Source organism: Mesocricetus auratus, unplaced genomic scaffold (assembly GCF_017639785.1).
Source record: "Mesocricetus auratus isolate SY011 unplaced genomic scaffold, BCM_Maur_2.0 Super-Scaffold_4256, whole genome shotgun sequence".
Taxonomy (NCBI): Eukaryota; Metazoa; Chordata; class Mammalia; order Rodentia; family Cricetidae; genus Mesocricetus; species Mesocricetus auratus.
The window spans coordinates 58,975,589-58,993,941 of record NW_024429182.1 but is presented as its reverse complement, the minus strand read 5'-3'; the positions used below and the strand labels follow the sequence as shown (position 1 = coordinate 58,993,941).

Here is an 18,353-nt window from a genome sequence, read left to right as displayed (position 1 = left end):
GCCTGCGCAGGGCGCTGCTTGCCGCTCAGGCCCACCATGCGGCCAGCTGCTGCGCATGCGCAGACGTTTGGGTTTTGTTTGATTTGGTTGGGTTGGGTTTTGTTTTTGGTTTTGTTTTGTTTTGTTTTGTGTTTTGCTCTTTCTCCCACCACTACCACCACCACCGCCAACCAAACACTAATCCCATTTGAAATGAAGACTTCCAAGCCAGTGATTGATTGACCAGTTTCAGAGGCAAGTGCCTGACCAAGAATGCATGCCTAACTCTCTACAAAGGTTAAGATTACGGTTGTTAGTGATAGAATTAAGGTTGTCGGAGTTAGGATTAGCGTTAGAACTTGGAAATTTTTTACTCTTGGACAGAGCAGTGATATTGAGCAGACCCATGATGCCTACTGAAAGAACCTCAAGGACCTGCGGTGGACATGGTAGTCAGCTGAGTTCCCAAGAGACCATTCACCACCGCTTCAAAAAAGCTTGGTGTCTCCCTCTGCCTGGACAGCGGTGTGAGCACAGGACAGAGCAGGTGAGGCTATGTTCCACAACCACCGCTACTCTCACATTGCTCGTCGTCTATGGTAGTCTCTGTGACCCAGGTACCGATCTTCCTAGACCTGAATAACCCAACAGTTCGTGTCTAGTAGTTTGCTGGCCCCTGTCCCAGTCTGAGGAATCAAATATCTGCCCAGAATACACTGGGCTCTCAGAGTTCTTTTTTTTTTTTTTTTTTTTTTTTTTTTGGTTTTTGGTTTTTTTCGAGACAGGGTTTCTCTGTGGCTTTGGAGGCTGTCCTGGAACTCGCTCTGTAGACCAGGCTGGTCTCGAACTCAGAGAGATCCGCCTGCCTCTGCCTCTCGAGTGCTGGGATTAAAGGCGTGCGCCACCAACGCCCGGCTTCTCAGAGTTCTTAATGGGGGGAAATCTGGTGAACTCTTCCCCTGAACAGATGTTAAGTGAGGCTCCCTGGAGCCCACTCAGCAGCCACCCTAGAAATGAGAACAAATGCCAGGTTCTCAAATTGTTACTTGTTACTTTGGTTGTGAGTCTAGCCTTTAACGACTGAGCCATCTCTCCAGCCAGTAGAGATGCTTTTACGTACACTGTGCTAATAAATAACCCTGCATGAGGTAGCCATAGTGAAATAAATAATTTAATATATTAAGAATTATGTACTCTGTGTTTTGAAGACCAAGACTAAAATACTATTACATATGATATACATAATAATATATAACATATATAATATTATATATAATCAAAATATATTATGCATGTTGATATCTTATGAGAGCCATGTATTTTTTTTCATGATCAGAAACATGAGAGTGGTGGCACACACCTTTAATCACAGCACTCAGAGGCAGAAGCAGGCAGATCTCTGTGAGTTTGAGAGCAGCCTTGTCTACAACACAAGTCCCAGGACAGCTAGGGCTCTTTCACAGAGAAATCCTATCCCAGAACAGGAAGAAAAAAGAACAGGAAGGAAGGAAGAAAAGTAAGACTGCAACACTTACATGTTCATGTATTTTAAAGTACAGTAAATAAACATATACATCTTTCCTACTTGTGATGGTTCATCTTCATTGTCAACTTGATTGGATTAAGATTACCATGGTTGCAATATGTATGCCTTTAATTTCCTTCTCTTGTCTTATTGCTTCATCTAGCACTTGGAGCACAATATTGAAAAGAAGTGGGGATAATGAACATCCCTTTCTAACTCCTGATTTCAGTGGGATGACTTCAAGCTTTTCTTAATTTAGGGTGATGTTGGCTATGATTTTCTCATTTATATCTTTTATTATGTTTAGGTATATTCCCTCTAGCTCTACATTCTCTAGGATTTTTATCATCAATGTATTTTGGATTTTTGTCAAACTTTTTTTTCTGCATCTATGGTGATGTTCATGTGCTTTTTGTCTTTCAGTTCATCTGTGTGGTTTACTACATTTATTGACCAGTGTATGTTGCATATCCATGCATTTCAGAGATAAAGCCAACTTGGACATAGTGCATAATCTTTTTATGTATTTCTGTATTTTATTTGCAGTGTTTTAGTAAACATTTTTGAATCTATGTTCATCAGGAATACTGACCTGTAGGTTTCTTCTTTTCCTGTATTTTTTCCTGGTTTGGGTATCAAAATGATACTAGCTTTGCAGAGGGAATTTGGGAGCCCAACTTCTATTTCTGCCTTTTTTTAATGGTTAAAAAAATGAATGTAGATCTTCAATGAAAGAATTCTACTGTGAATCCATCTGATCCTTGACTTCATTTTCTAGCTGGAAGGCTTTTTATTCCTATTTCAGTCTCCTCACTAGTTATATGTCTGTGTAGGTTGATGACTCCTTTTGATTTCCAGCTTACTGGAGCTCATGTTCTTAAAGTATTACCCTACGACATTCTGGATTTCTGCAGTGTCTGTTGTACTGCTTCCCTGCTCATTTCTGACTCAGTTAGCTTGGGTCCTCTTTTCCTTTCTTTGGACTGGTTGAGCCAATAGTCAATGAATCTTGTTTATCTTCTCAAAGAATCACCTCTTAGATTCAATGATTTTTTTGTTTTCTTTATTTCTATTTCATTGATTTCTGATTTGAATTTTGTTATTTCTTGCCATCAATTGAGTTTAGATTTGATTGGTTCTTGTTTTTCCAAATTTTTGAGTGGCCTCATTATTTATTTGTAATCTTTCTGATTTTTTTTAATGTGGACACTTAGAACTGCAAATTTCCCTTGTAAGATTGCTTTCAATGTGTCCCAGCATTTTTAGTGTGTTGTGTTTTCATTTTCATTATCTCCACAAAATGTTATTGTTTCTTTCTGGATATCTTATTTGAGCCACTTGACTCTCAATAATGAGTTGTTTAATCTCCATGAGTGTGTGTATATTTACCAGAGACTTTTTCAAGTTGTATTATATTGTGGTCATATAGGATTCAAGAAGTGATTTCATTTCTTTTCAATTTGTAAAAATTTGTTTTGTATCCCAGGATGTGGTATACTTTAGAAGAGCTTCCATGTGCTTCTGAATAAAATATATATTCTTTAGTGTTTGGGGAACTATTCTGTAACTATCTGTTAAGTTCACTTGATATATGATGTTAGTTATTTCTGATGTTTCTGTTTATTTTTTGTGCAGATGACCTGTCTATTGGAGAAAATGGAGTACTGAAATTATGTCACTTTGGAGATTCCCCCATGGAGGGCCTCACTCTCCCTGGGAGGGGAGGGGCGGGGGGGTTAGGGAGCTGCTGAGGGTGGAAAGGAGGGGAGGGAGATGGAGCTGGGATTGACATGTGAAATAAGCTTGTTTCTAATTTAAATTAAAAAATAAAATATAAGAAAGAAATTAGCTGTCATTAATGGATTGATGCTAATTTGTGTCTTTAAATTCAGGAGCATATTTTTGTGAAATTGGGTCCCAGAGTTTGCTACATATATGTTTAGGATAGTAAAGTCTCCTTGGTTAACTATTCCCTTGATTAGGATTAAGTGTCTCTCTATTTCTTCTGATTATTTTTAGTTTGAAGTTTATTTTGTCAGATATTAAAATAATGATGCCTGCTTGTTTCCTGGTCCTGTTATATTGGAATAGTTTTTTCACCATTTTACATTAAGGTAGCACCTTGCTTTAAAGCTGTGTTTTTTGTAGACAGCAGATAGATGGATTTTGTTTCTTGATCCATTCATCAGCCTGTGTCTTTTGATTGGAGCATTGAGGCCATTGATACTTAAAAGTAATTATTGAAATGTGTGCTAGTAATTGCTATCATGTTGTTGATATTTGTACTATTGCTTGTGTTCTCAGTGGTACTTTGTGGTCTGTTTTGTTTTGTTTTTAAGTCAAGGTCTCTATGTAGTTCTAACTGTCCTGGAACTCATAATGTAGCCCAGACTGGACTGAGCCCACAGAGATCCACTGCCTCCTGGACTGGGATTAAAGGTATACACTACCATGTTCAATGGTACTTTGTGCTTATATGAGAAGATTTGAACAGAAGAAAGGGAAGGGGAAAATGGTGTTACTGTAGTATAATTCAAAACATAAAAGAAACAATAAAAACTGATGATGTATTAATTTGTAGTTAACAGTTTCTTATTGCCATATCAAATGCACTTATTGGAATTTTGAAAAAGTAGCATAGTATAGACATACTTTTCTTTCCCACAGACCAGTTCCCAAATAGCTGACACAGAGATTCAATATTAACTATTAATACTCTACCAATAGCTCAGGCTTATACCAACTAGCTCTTACAACTTAAATTAACCCATATTTCTTATCTAAGTTCTACCATATGGTTCATGTCTTGTTACCTCATTTTGTGCATATCCTGCTTCCTCTGTGTCTGGCTATTAATTCTTAAGACTCCACCCTTCTCCCAGCACCCTCCTAATAAGACTCTTCTGCCCAATCTCTTCCTTCCCAGCTATAGGCCAGTCAGCTCTTTATTAACCAATAAGAGTAATACATATTTACAGTGTACAAAGATTGTTCCACGGCAATACGGTTTATTATTGATTTTCGGTATGTGTGCCAAAGAATTAAATGTTACCTTGAAAGAGCCTTCTTTTATATTATATTTAATTAAATGTTGTTTTCTCCCTGTATAGTCTACTAAATACATCAACACAAAACCTTCAAAATCAGACATTCAAAAGTAGGTATGGTATTTAGTCATCATTTAAAACATATCTTGTCTATGTTGTAGGTCCTATTCTCTGAGGAGGTTGTAACAGAGAATGAAAAAGCCTATCTAAATGAGACACCAACATGTGAGAAATGTTTTTCACTGTTAAGTTGTGAAGGTACTTCTTATGTGAAAAAGATGATGCACAAGGGACTTTAGTTTCTGTTTAGATGTAAGTTAGTTTCTGATAAGAGAATTTTTTAAAAATCAACACCTGAGAAAAATTGACATCAGTCTCTTATTTGGTTTGTTTTCCTTTCTCTGTGATAAAAGCAACTTAAGGGAGCTGGGTGGTGGTGGTGGCAGTGCACGCCTTTGATCCCAGCACTTGGGAGGCAGAGACAGGTGGATCTCTGTGAGTTCAAGACCAGCCTGGTCTACAAGAGCTAGTTCCAAAGCCACAGAGAAACCCTGCCTTGAAAAACCAAATAAATAAATAAATAAATAAGCAACTTAAGGGAGAAAGTGTCTATTTCATCTTAAGTTCCAGGCTGTATAGTCTATCATTGTGGAGAAATCACAGTGACAGGACCTTGAGGCAGCTGGTCACATGGCATTCACAGTAAGAAAGCAAAGAACAACAAATGAATGAATGTATGCTCACATCAGCTCCCTTTATGACTCTTATCACACCTCAGGGTTCCTAGATCATGGCCAAGTCTTCCCACCTGTGCTGGTTAGCTCTCCTCAACTATATATAAACTATGTCACCTGGAAAGAGGGAACTTCAGTTGAAGAATTCTCCACATCATATTGGCCTATGGGCATGTCTATGCAGTATTTTCTTTTTTGGTTTTAATTGACAATACACTCTTTTTTCATACAATATATCCTGACTATAATTTCTGCTCCATCTACTCCTCCCAGATCCTCCCCACCTCCCCTCCCCCCAGATCCACTCCCTTTCTATCTCTCATTAGAAAAGAACAGGCTTCTAAGAAATAACAACCAAACATAACAAAATAAAATAAGATGAAGCAAAAACTTTCGTACCAAAGTTAGACATGGCAACCCAATAGGAGGAAAATATTCCCAAGAGTAGGCAAAAAATGTCAGACCCATTCATTCTCAGTCGAGAGTCTCAAAAATAATGAGATAATAGCTATGTTAGATACACAGAGAAATTTCAATATCTTTTTCCAACCTTTCATCCTGAGGTAATGTCTATCCTTGATGTTGAGGTGTGTTTCTTGGATACATCAGAAGGATGGGTCCTGTTTTCACATCCATTCTGTTAATCTGTGTCTTTTTAATGGGGAATTGAGACAGTTGATATTGAGAGATATCAATGATGAATGATTATTGATGCCTGTTGCCTTGTTTTTTGGGGTGTGTGTGTGTGTGTGTGTGTGTGTGTGTGTATGTGTGTGTGTGTGTGTGTGTATGTGTGTTTCCCTTTTGTTTTTTCTGGTGTCATATTATTTATTTTCTGTGTTTTCATGGGTGTCATTAACCTCCTTGGGTTGGAGTTTTTCTTCTAGTACCTTTTATAAGGCTGGATTTTATAGATAAATATTGTTTGAATTTGACTTTATCCTGGAATATCTTATGTTCTCTATGGTGATTGAAAGTTTATCTGGGTATAGTATTCTGGGCTGGCATCTGTGGCTTCTTAAACTCTGTAGCATTTTTTTCCAGGCTCTTCTGGCTTTTAGGGTCTCCACTGAGAAGTTGGGTGTGATTCTAATAAGTTTATCTTTATATGTCACTTGGTCTTTTCCTCTTGTAGCTTTTATCTTTGTTCCATATGTTTAGTAGTTTGATTATTATGTGGTGAGGGGACTTCCTTTTCTGGTCCTATCTACTTGGTGATCTGTATGCTTCTTGTCCCTTTATAGGCATCTCATTTAGGAAATTTTTTCTTCTATGATTTTTTAAAAATATTTTTCTGGGCCTTTGAGGTGGGATTCCTCTCCTTCTTCTATTCCTATTAGTCTTAGTTTTGATCTTTTCATGGTTTTCCAGATTTCCTAGATGTTTTGTGTTAGGAATTTTTTAGATTTAAGATTTTCTTTGACTAAAGTATCCAATTTTTCTATTGTATCTTCAGTACCTGAAATTCTCTCTTCCATCTCTTGTATCCTCTTAGTGAAATTTGCCTCTGTAGTTCCTATTCAAATTCCTAAATTTTTCATTTCCAGAATTCTCCCAATTTGTGTCTTTTGTTGCTTCTATTTCCATTTTTAGGTCTTGAAGTTTTTTTTCTTTCCTTCAACTGTTTGTATTTTCCTGATTTTCTTTAAGGGGTTTGTTTATTTCTTCCAATTGCTTACTTGTGTTTTTTATTTATATAAGGGATTTATTCATTTTCTCTTTAAGGGCCTCTATAATCTTCATGTAGTTGGTTTTAAGGTCATTTTCTTGTGCTTCAGATATGTTGCAATATTTAGGGCCTGATGTGGTGGAATAGCTGGGCTCTAGTACAGACATATTGCCCTGACCATTACTGATTGTGTTTTTACGCTGGCATCTAGGCATCTGGATTTGGGATGACTATAGGTCTAGGTGCTGATTTCTATGTTTGTCTGTATTAGATGGGTGTTTTGTTCCTTGGTTTCTGCTTCCTCTCTGGAATTTTGGAGTGTGGTATTTGTGTGTGTTGTCTATTTTACTGGCCTCCTCAGCTGGTGTGTTCACAGGGAATGCTGGTGTTGAAGGCTGGGATGTGGGAATGGGGTGAACATAAGAAAATGAATGGTCTGTGGGATCCTCAAGTGGGCAGGATGAAGGGGGGCTGCAGATGGTGTCTGCTGCAGCTCTAGGAATGAGGCTGAAGGATTGGACCTAGAAAAACAGATTGAGTAGAGAAGGTCTGCAGGCAACCTACCTGGTTTTCTGGCAGGCATGGCCCCTGCTTAGGAGGGGATGGTCTGTGGGATTCACAGGCGATGTGGGCAGCAGGAAATGGTGGCTACAGCTGATGATCTGTTGCAGCACTAGGGGTGAGACTGAGAAACTGGGTCTAGACAAACTGAAGTCTATGGAGCATTTTACTGATTAATAACTGATGTGGGAGTGCCCATTCCAGTGTGATCAATGCCATCTCTGGGCAAGAAACTGAGATGGAACATGTCTTCCCATCTAACATGTTTTCTTTCCTGCCAGCTACCTGAGTCCTGCCACTGTGTCAGCCCACAAATAACACACAAGACACTGTTTGCTATGGTTTCTTAATGGCTAGCTCTGACTTACTTATTAACCCATAATTACTAATATATATAATAAGGTCTTATCTTACCAAGGACGCAGCCTCATTCATCCTCTCTTCCCAAGATCACATGGTGACTCTCTACTCTTGACTACTTTTCCAGGAATCCTCCTCGAATCCTAGTCCCACCTATCTTGCTTCCCTATTGGCCAATGGTGCTTTATTTATCAACCAATAAGACAACATATACACAGAAGGACTTCCCCCATCATCTCCTCTTTTCTGTCTAAATAAAAAGAAAGGTTTTAGCTTTAACATAGTAAAATATATAGCAATGCAGTTATTAGTAAGAACTATAAATTCAATATTTACTCTATTAACATTTAGTAAGATTTAAAGAAAGTATTTTATCATCTATCCTATCTGTGTGAGTCTAAAGTCTTATATGTAACTTATGTTTTATCATAACTAAGGAAAACTAAGTTAACTATAAAATAACTATCTGTTTTCAACTCCATCAAAGACCACAGAAGGATAATATATAAACACAAGAACTGACAGAGACATCTCGCTACCTGAACAGTCACCCAAAGTTCCTCTGTAATGTTGGGGCATCCATCTCTAGCCCATAGGCCATAGTGTGTCTGGCAGACTTCTCAGCAAAGCAGGAAATTTTAAACTATCTGTATTGGCAGTTTGTCAGTCAATTTTCTGTGTCCTGCAGAAAATCCAGCAGACTCTTCCATGGAGTAGGAACCCTTTAGGACTGTCCATTTTGTTTTGCAAATTCAGCAGTCATTTTCCTGTGGGCCCTGCATGTCCAGTTTATATAGCAACAGTCAAACAGTCCAGGCTAGAGCAGTTTCTTGCCCAAATGGCTAATCTTGTCATGTTAAAAGCAAACTTCATAACGAGTTTCTTCAATGCCCATCTTCCTCTCAAACTTAACTAGTTTGCCAGGAGTAGTTGTGTCTCACTCTCATGAAAAACCCTAAACCATTTAAATGCCATATATTTTGTAGGTCTTTGAAAGGTTTGAAGAAAATCTATCCATCTCAAATACATCTCTGTATCTAGAAAGCCTAACTAACCTAACTATAAGTTCTAACTATTATAGGTAACTATCTATAATCTGTATTTGATTATCCATTACATTTTTAAATTAACTGTATAAATACAATATCTAAACAAGAATATATTATATATATATCACAAATTGATCTTAAATTTGTATCAATAAATGAAAATCCATACCAATACAAAGCATTCATTTCTATATCATATTCCATTTTTCCCTTTAAAAAGAGATTGACTGTGATCAATACCATTTATAAGCAACCCCATTTAAATAAAAACAAAATTTGATAAACAATATTTGGGAATTTGGGCATTGGTCATTCCAAACTGCTTCCTGCTGATTGGGGGCACTGTCCATACCATGGGGATCATGACAAAACACAGAAACCTAGCCAGGTCCTTGTTTTTGTAGTCTGCAAGGTTACATCATCTCAGCTGTTTTAGATGTTGGATTGCCTGGGACACTGTTTCTGGGGGTCTTGCTTCATCAAACCATAGAAGTCTGGAAGGAATCCACAGCCTTTTATCTTCTGTGGAAACACAAGCAGAAATTATTTTCTCAAGTAACCTGTCCTTATATTTAAATTTAGAAGCCAAAGCATTTTAAAAATATATAAGTTGAAATAATTCAGCAGCATTGATAATCAAGTGTATTTTAGCAGTTGTTATTCCTTCTTTAGCAATTGAACAACTAAAAGACAACACAAGAGCATACAGTATCCAGATTTTCTGTGTATTTTCCATCTTTATGTGACTTTTTATTTATCTATTTATTATTATTACTCTATTTCTTTTACTTTTATTATTTATTTTTCTCTGAGACAGGGTTTCTCTGTGGAAATCCTCCTGCCTATACCTCTGGAGTGCTGGGATCAAAGGTTTATGCCACCACACCCAGCCATTATCCTGTTTCTTTTTCTCTTCCAAGCCTAAGTATATTTTTTAAACACACTATAAGCCTTTTAGAGGTTTTACTTCATCTGAATCTGACTTTACTGTAAATCTTTACGTTTTTCTGGCCATGTGTCTGTTATCTGCTAATATCAAAGCCAAGGCTGTTTTAACTCTTGTATTTCCAAGACGGAGAGCATAAGTCTACCGCCAGCACTGGCTGTGCAAGTCTCATCTCTAGCAAAACAGAGCCCACCAGAGAAATCCCTTTTAAGTTTTGTCAAGTTTTAAGTGGAAGTTCTTAGTACCCATGTTGCTGGTGCCATATGTAAGGAGATTCTTCCCACCAGCTACCTGGGTCCCTATCTTGCTTCCCTATTGGCCAACAGTGCTTTGTTTATCAACCAATAGGACACCATATACACAGAAGGAATTCCCCCATCATTCCTGACTATGGTGGTATCTGAGAATGGCTCTTCTCATGGCAGCCTAACACCTCAGCACTCTCTGTTGCTCACCAACAAAGGCAGAAGGCCCCCTAACCCTAATGATCCTGCAACAGCCTCTGAAGTGAGGCTCCCCTAATTCAGACCCTGTAGGATCCATGAGCCACTTCTGGGGTGAATAAAGACCTAGACTCTAAGGAGCACTTGCACAATCATTTCCTGTCAGAGAACAGCCTCCCACTATTTCTTACTCAGCCTTTACAATGACTGCCTTACTGCAGCCCCCTTTTCCCCAAGCCCTACCACCACTTAAGAGCCCTTGCCCAGAACTGCTTCTCTGGCACTATCCTGGAGCCTGATCCCTGAGGCCTGCAGGCTGCTGAGGATAGGAGATACTCCCAGCCCCTAAGACCCCTGAAACTCCAGCTGGAACATGATGGAGCTCTGAGTGCTCGTGACCAGTATCCCTCCCCACCTTGTTCCCAACAACAGAGAAGACCAGAAACCCTAGGAAGAAATGAGTTTCTCCTCCAAACCAGGTGCCTGGGCACAGTATCTGTTGTGATGTGCATCCTATATGACCACCACAGATTAAAGATAGATATCAACAATAATAACAGAAACAACAGAAAGTATACAAACTCATGGAAACTGAACAACTCATTACTGAATGGAAAATGGGGCAAGACTGATATTAAGATAAGCATTAAAAACTTTTTAGAACTGAATGATGAAAACACCTATAACCAAACATGTGACACAAAAAGTTATTCTAAGAGGCAAGTTCATAGCACTACATGCCTAAATTTAAAAAAAAAGAAAAAATGGACAACTGTCATATTAACAGGTTAATGACACAACTGAAAACTTTAGAACAAAAAAAAATACCAAAAAGGAACATATGGCAAGAAGCAATTAAACTCAAGGTTGAAATCAATAAAATAAAGCAAAAAATACAAAGAATCAATGAAATGAACAGTTGGATCATTGAGAAATACTTTGAGAGAATCAGTAAGATTAATAACTCCTTAGCCAAATTAATTTAAAAAAACAGAAAATATCCAAATTTTTAAAATTTAGAAACAAAAGGAGAGACATCACAACAGTCACTGTGGAAATCTAGAAAAATATAAGGGCATACTTTGAAAATCTCTACCAAACTGGAAAACCTAAAAGAAATAAGTAAATATCTTCTCTCTCTCTCTCTCTCTCTCTCTCTCTCTCTCTCTCTCTCTCTCTCTATCTCTATCTCTGTGTGTGTGTGAGTGTGTGAGTATATATGCATATAAAACCTACCAAAGTTACATCAAAATCAGATAAAAAACTTAAACAGACCCATAACCCCTAGTAAAATAGATGCAATAATTAAAAGTCTCCCAACCAAAAACAGCTCAGGGCATGATGGAATGAGCATAGAATTCTACCTGACTTTCAAACAATTAATGCCAATACTCTCCAAGTTATTATGTAAAATAAAAACATATGGAACATTGCTTAATTCTTTTTCCCAGGAGGCCACAATTACCCTGATACCTAAACAACACAAAGACCCAACAAAGTATATTACAGACTGATTTCCCATATGTACTTACATGCAAAATTACTCAATTAAAAAGTTGTGAAACTCCAATGCCTGGGGATTGCCTGGGAACTGCCACAGAGCTTCCTATCCTGGCGGAAGCCAAGCACCCCAGATCCCAGGTCTTCTCTTCCACCAAAGAGACCAGGGGACCAGATGGTCCGGGAGGACCAGGTAAAACAGACCCTGCACCCAGGCCTGCATTCCAGTGCCTGGGGATTACCACAAAGTTTCCCATCCCAGAAGGAGCCAAGCACCCCAGATCCCAAGTCTTCTCTTCCACCAACCAGGGGACCAGGTGGGAGGCTAAGCACCCCCAGATTCCTGGTCTTCTTCTCCACCCACAGGACCAGAACTAGGACGAGGAATAAAAGAACTACCAGAGTATTGGACTTGCTTGCACCAGACCAGTAAGGGGCTCTTTCTGCACCCACTAGAAAAAGAGATGGGAAAGAGACAATACAAAAACACACTCAGCAACAGAAAAAAAATATGACACCGCCAGATTCTAGAGACTCCACACCAGCAACACTCCAATATTCCAATACAAATGAAGCAGAAGAGAATGACCTTAAAAACACCTTCATGGCTGGGCAGGGGTGGCACACACCTTTAATCCCAGCACTTGGGAGGCAGAGGCAGGCAGATCTCTGTGAGTTCGAGGCCAGGCTGGACTGACAGCCTCCAAAACAATACAGAGAAATCCTGTCTTGTAAAACCAAAACAAAAAACAAAAAACAAAAAACAACCCTTCATGAAAATAATAGAGGCCTTAAAACAGGACATAGGAAAATCCCTCAAATAAATGGATGAAAAAACAAACCAAAAATGAAAGAATACAGGAGATGGAAGAGAGAATCTCAGGTGGTGAATATACACTAGGAGAAATGGATTCATCAACCAAGGAAAATCTTAAGTCCAACAAACCCTTAACACCAAACATCCAAGAAATATGGGACACCATGAAAAGACCAAACCTAAGAATAATAGGTATAGAAGAAGGTGAAGAAAACCACCTCAAAGGAGCAGAAAAGATATTCAAAAAAATCATAGAAGAAAACTTTCCCAACCTAAAGAAAGGCATGCCAATGAAGATACAAAGAGCTTACAGAACACCAAATAGAGTGGATCACAAAAAAAAGTCTCCTCGCCACATAATAATCAAGACCCCAAATATACAGAATAAAGAAAGAATATTGAGAACAGCTAAGGAAAAGGCCAAGTAACATATAAAGGCAAACCTATCAGAATTATGCCTCACTACTTCATGGAAACTCTGAAAGCCAGAAGGTCCTGGATAGATATTCTACCAACACTAAGAGACCATGGATGCCAGCCCAGGCTACTATACCCGGCAAAGCTCTCAATCACTATAGATGGAGAAAACAAGATATTCCATGACAAAACTAGATTCAAGCAAACGTATCCACTAAACCAGCCCTACAGAAAGTTCTGGAACAAAAACTCCAACCCAAGGAAGTTAACTACAACCAGAAAAACATAGGCATTAGATAATCCCACTTTACCAACAGCCAAAAGAAAAAAGGGGTTGAATTCCACACATAATTGCACCAAGAACAACCATTCCAAATCAAAGAAGAATGAGCAATCAATGGTCATTAATATACCTCAATATTAATGGCCTTAACTCACCCATAAAAAAGACACAGGCTAACAGAATGGATTAGAAGGCACAACCCATCCTTCTGCTGCATACAAGAAACACACCTCACCCTTAAAGACAGACATTACCTGAGAGTTAAAGGTTGGGAAAAGATTTTCCAATCAAATAGGCCCAAGAAACAAGTGGGGGTAGCAATCCTAATATCTAACAAATTAGACTTTAAAATAAAATAAATCAAAAGAGATGAAGGAGATCATTACATACCCATCACAGGTGAAATCCACCAAGATGAAGTTTCAATTCTGAACATCTATGCCCCAAATACAAAGACATCCACGTTTGTAAAAGAAACATTACTAAAACTTAAATCTCATATAAAGCCCCACACACTTATAGTGGGAGATCTCAACACCTCACACTCACCACTAGACAGGAATAACACACAGAAACTCAACAAAGAAGCAAAGGGTCTAATAGAAGTAATGACCCAATTGGGATTAACAGACATCTATAGAACATTCCATCCACATAAAAAAGAATATACCTTCTTCTCACCTTCTCAAAAATCGACCACATACTTGGGAACATATCAAACCTCAGCAGCTACAAAAAAAAATTGGAATAACTCCATGCATCTTATCAGACCACCATGCGTTAAAATTAGAATTCAACAACAACACACATTGCAGAAACCCTACAAACTCATGGAAATTGAATAATGCACAACTGCACCATTCATGGGTCAAATAAGAAATAAAAAAAGAAATTAAAGACTTCCTAGAATTCAATGAAAATGAAGACACAACATACCCAAACCTATGGGACACTTTGAAAGCATTGCTACAGGGGAAGTTCATAGCACTAAGTGCCCACATGATGAAACTGGACAATAGTTATACTAGAGAATTAACAGCACAGCGGAATGCTCTAGAACACAAAGAAGAAAACTTCCCCAGGAGGAGTAGATGCCAGGAAATAATCAAATTGAGGGCTGAAATCAATAAAGTAGAAACTAGGAAAACAATACAAAGGATCAATGCAATGAAGAGTTGGTTCTTTGAGAAAATCAACAAGAAAGACAAACCTTTGTCCAAACTTACCAAACAGCAGAGTGTGAACATGAAAATTAACAAAATCAGAAATGAAAAGGGGGACATAACAACAGACTCTGAGGAGATTCAGAGAATCATCAGGTCATACTTTGAAAACCTGTACTCCACAAAATTCGAAAATTTAAAGGAAATGGATGACTTCCTGGATAGCTACCACTTGCCAAAATTAAATCAAGAACAGATAAGCAATTTAAATACACCTATAACCCCTATGGAAATAGAAGCATTCATCAAAAGTCTCCCAACCAAAAAAATCCCAGGTCCAGATGGCCTCAGTGCAGAATTCTACCAGAAATTCAAAGAACAGCTTATACTAATTCTTCTCAAAGCATTCCATGCATTAGAAGCAGAAGGGTCTTTGCCAAACTCTTTCTATGAGGCTTCAATAACCTTGATCTCCAAGCCACACAAAGACACAACTAAGAAAGAGAACTTCAGACCAATATCCTTCATGAACATTGATGCAAAAATACTCAATAAAATACTGGCAAATCTGATCCAAGAACACATCAAAATAATCATTCACCACGATCAAGTAGGTTTCATACTAGAGATGCAGGGATGGTTCAACATACGAAAATCCATCAATGTAATCCACCATACAAACAAGCTGAAAAACAAAAATCACATGGTCATCTTACTGGATGCAGAAAAAGCCTTTGACAAAATCCAATACCCCTTCATGATAAAGGACTTGGAGAGATCTGGGATAACAGGAACATACCTAAACATAATAAAAGCTATATACAGCAAACCAACAGCCAGCATCAAACTAAATGGACAGAAACTCACCGCAATTCCTCTAAAATCAGGAACAAGACAAGGCTGTCCATTCTCTCCATACCTTTTCAATATTGTACCTGAAGTTCTAGCCAGAACCATACAACAACAAAAGGAGATCAATGGGATACAAATTGGAAAGGAAGAGTTCAAACTTTCACTATTTGCAGATGATACGATAGCTTACATAAATGACCCAAAGAACTCTACCAGGGAACTCTTACAGCTGATTAACACCTTCAGCAAAGTGTCAGGCTACAAGATCAACTCAAGAACATCAGTAGCCTTACTATATACAGATGATAAAAGGGCTGAGAAAGAAATCAGAGAAACATCACCCTTTACAATTGCCACAAACAACATAAAATACCTTGGGCTAACGCTAAGCAAACAAGTGAAAAACCTATATCGCAAGAACTTTGAGTCTTTAAAGAAATTAAAGAAGCCCTCAGAAAATGGAAAGATCTCCCATGCTCTTGGATACGTAGAATCAATGTAGTAAAAATGGCAATCTTGCCAAAAGCAATCTACAGATTCAATGCAATCCCCATTGAAATACCAGCACAATTCTTCACAAACCTTGAAAGAACAATAATTTATTTTGTATGGAAAAACAAAGGACCCAGGATAGGCAAAACAACCTTCCTCAACAAAGCAACATCTGGAGGCATCACCATCCCCCACCTCAAGCTCTATTATAGAGCTGTAGTCCTGAAAACAGTTTGGTATTGGCACAAAAATAGACAGATAGACCAATGGAATCTAATTGAACACCCTGATATTAACCCATACATGTATGAACATCTGATCTTCGACAAAGAAGCTAAAAATATACAATGGAAAAAAGAAAGCATCTTTAACAAATGGTGCTGGCATAACTGGATGCTGGCATGTAGAAGAATGCGGATCGATCCATGTCTATCACCATGCACAAAACTTAAGTCCAAATGGATCAAAGACCTCAACATAAATCCAGCCACACTGAAACTCTTAGAAGAGAAAGTGGGTGGTACCCTTGAACGAATTAGTACAAGAGACAGCTTCCTGAACGTAACACCAGTAGCACAGACAGTGAGATCAACAATTAATAAATGGGACCTACTGAAACTGAGATATTTCTGTAAGGCAAAGGACACAGTCACGAAGACAAAAAGGCAGCCCACAGAACGGGAAAAAATATTCACTAACCCCACATCTGACAGAGGGCTGATCTCCAAAATTTACAAAGAACTCAAAAAGCAAGTCTCCAAAACACCAAAGGATCCAATTAAAAAGTGGGCTGCAGAACTAAATAGAGAATTTTCAATAGAGGAGTCTAAAATGGCTGAGAGGCACTTGAGAACTTGCTCAAACATCCCTAGCCATCTGAGAAATGCAAATCAAAACAACTCTGAGATACCATCTCACTCCTGTCAGAATGGCTAAGATCAAAAACACCAAAGACAGTTTATGCTGGAGAGGTGGTGAAAGGGGAACACTCCTCCACTGCTGGTGGGAGTGCCAACTTGTACAGCCATTTTGGAAATCAGTATGGAGATTCCTCAGAAAAATGGGAATAAACCTACCACAAGACCCAGCAACTCCACTCTTAGGCATATATCCAAAAGATGCCCATTCATACAACAAGGACATCTGTTCCACTATGTTCATAGCAGCATTATTTGTAATAGCCAGAACTTGGAAGCAACCTAGATGCCCCTCAACCGAAGAGTAGATAGAGAAAATGTGGTACATTTACACAATGGAGTACTATTCAGCAGAAAAAAACAATGGAATCCTGAAATTTGCAGGCAAATGGATGGCACTAGAAGAAACCATCCTGAGCGAGGTAACCCAGTCATAAAAAGAGAAGCATGGCATGTACTCTCTCGTATATGGATTTTAGACATAGATCTGGGGAGTGCCAGCCTACAATTCCATGACCAGAGATTCTGGGAAACAGAACCTTCATTCAGTGGCTGATGGAAGCAGAGGCAGACTCCCATGGCTAAGCACTGAGCTGAACTCACAAAATCCAGTGACAGAGAGGGAGGACTGATGACCAAAGGGGTTAAGACTGGACTGGTTTAACCCCCAGAAACATCTGACCTGACAAGGGCTAGCTCTTGAATCCCAGACTGATGCCTGGGAATCCAACATGGGACTGATTAAGACCCCCTGAGTGTGGGTATCAGTGAGGAGGCCTAGGTAATCTATTGAGCCTTGGGTAGTAGATCAGTATTTATCCAGGGTATACAAATGGATTTTGGACTCCCATCCAACAATAAGAGATGCACTCTCACCCTGAACTCTTGGGGGAGGGTCTAGGCCCTGACCTGGATGAAATGACAGACTATGGACACCCCCACGGAAGGCCTCACCCTCCCTGGGGAAATGAGGGGATATTGTGGGGTTGGTGGAAGGGCACAGGAGGAGGGGAGGGAAATGGAGAGGGACCTGGAATTGACATGTGAAGCAACCTTCTTTCTAATTTTAAAAATAAAAAATATATAAAAAAGAAATTAGTTCCAGTTTACTATGAAAACATAAGTGATCTTTTGGCTATCTGAATGATACCTACTGCTGTAATTCATTGTGTATTTACACAGGACTATTCCCTGCTCATTAAAGGATAACTTAAAAATAAGTTGCAAACCAAATCCAAGAACACATCAAAAAGATTATCTACCATGATCAAGTAGGCTTCATCCCAGAGATCCAGGGATAATTAAACATATATAAATCATTATGTGTAATTCATCACATAAAACAGACTAAAAGACAAAAACCACATGAACATCTCATTAGATGCAGGAACAACTCAGCAAAATCCAACATCCCTTCATGATAAAAGTCTTAAGGAGACTAGAAAACAAGGTACACACCTCAACATATAAAAAGGTGACAGCCAACATCAACTAAACTGAGAGAAATTCGAAGCATTTCCACTAAAATCAAGAGCAACACAAGAGTGTCCACTCCCTCCATACCTGTTCAATACAGTACTTGAAGTCCTAGCTAAAACA

At 38.6% G+C, this 18,353-nt stretch overlaps 1 pseudogene; it reads left to right on the top strand.

Moving 5' to 3' along the window:
* The first annotated feature begins 10,354 nt into the window (after positions 1–10,354).
* Positions 10,355–10,690, top strand: LOC121133941 (annotated as a pseudogene).
* Positions 10,691–18,353: the final 7,663 nt, after the last annotated feature.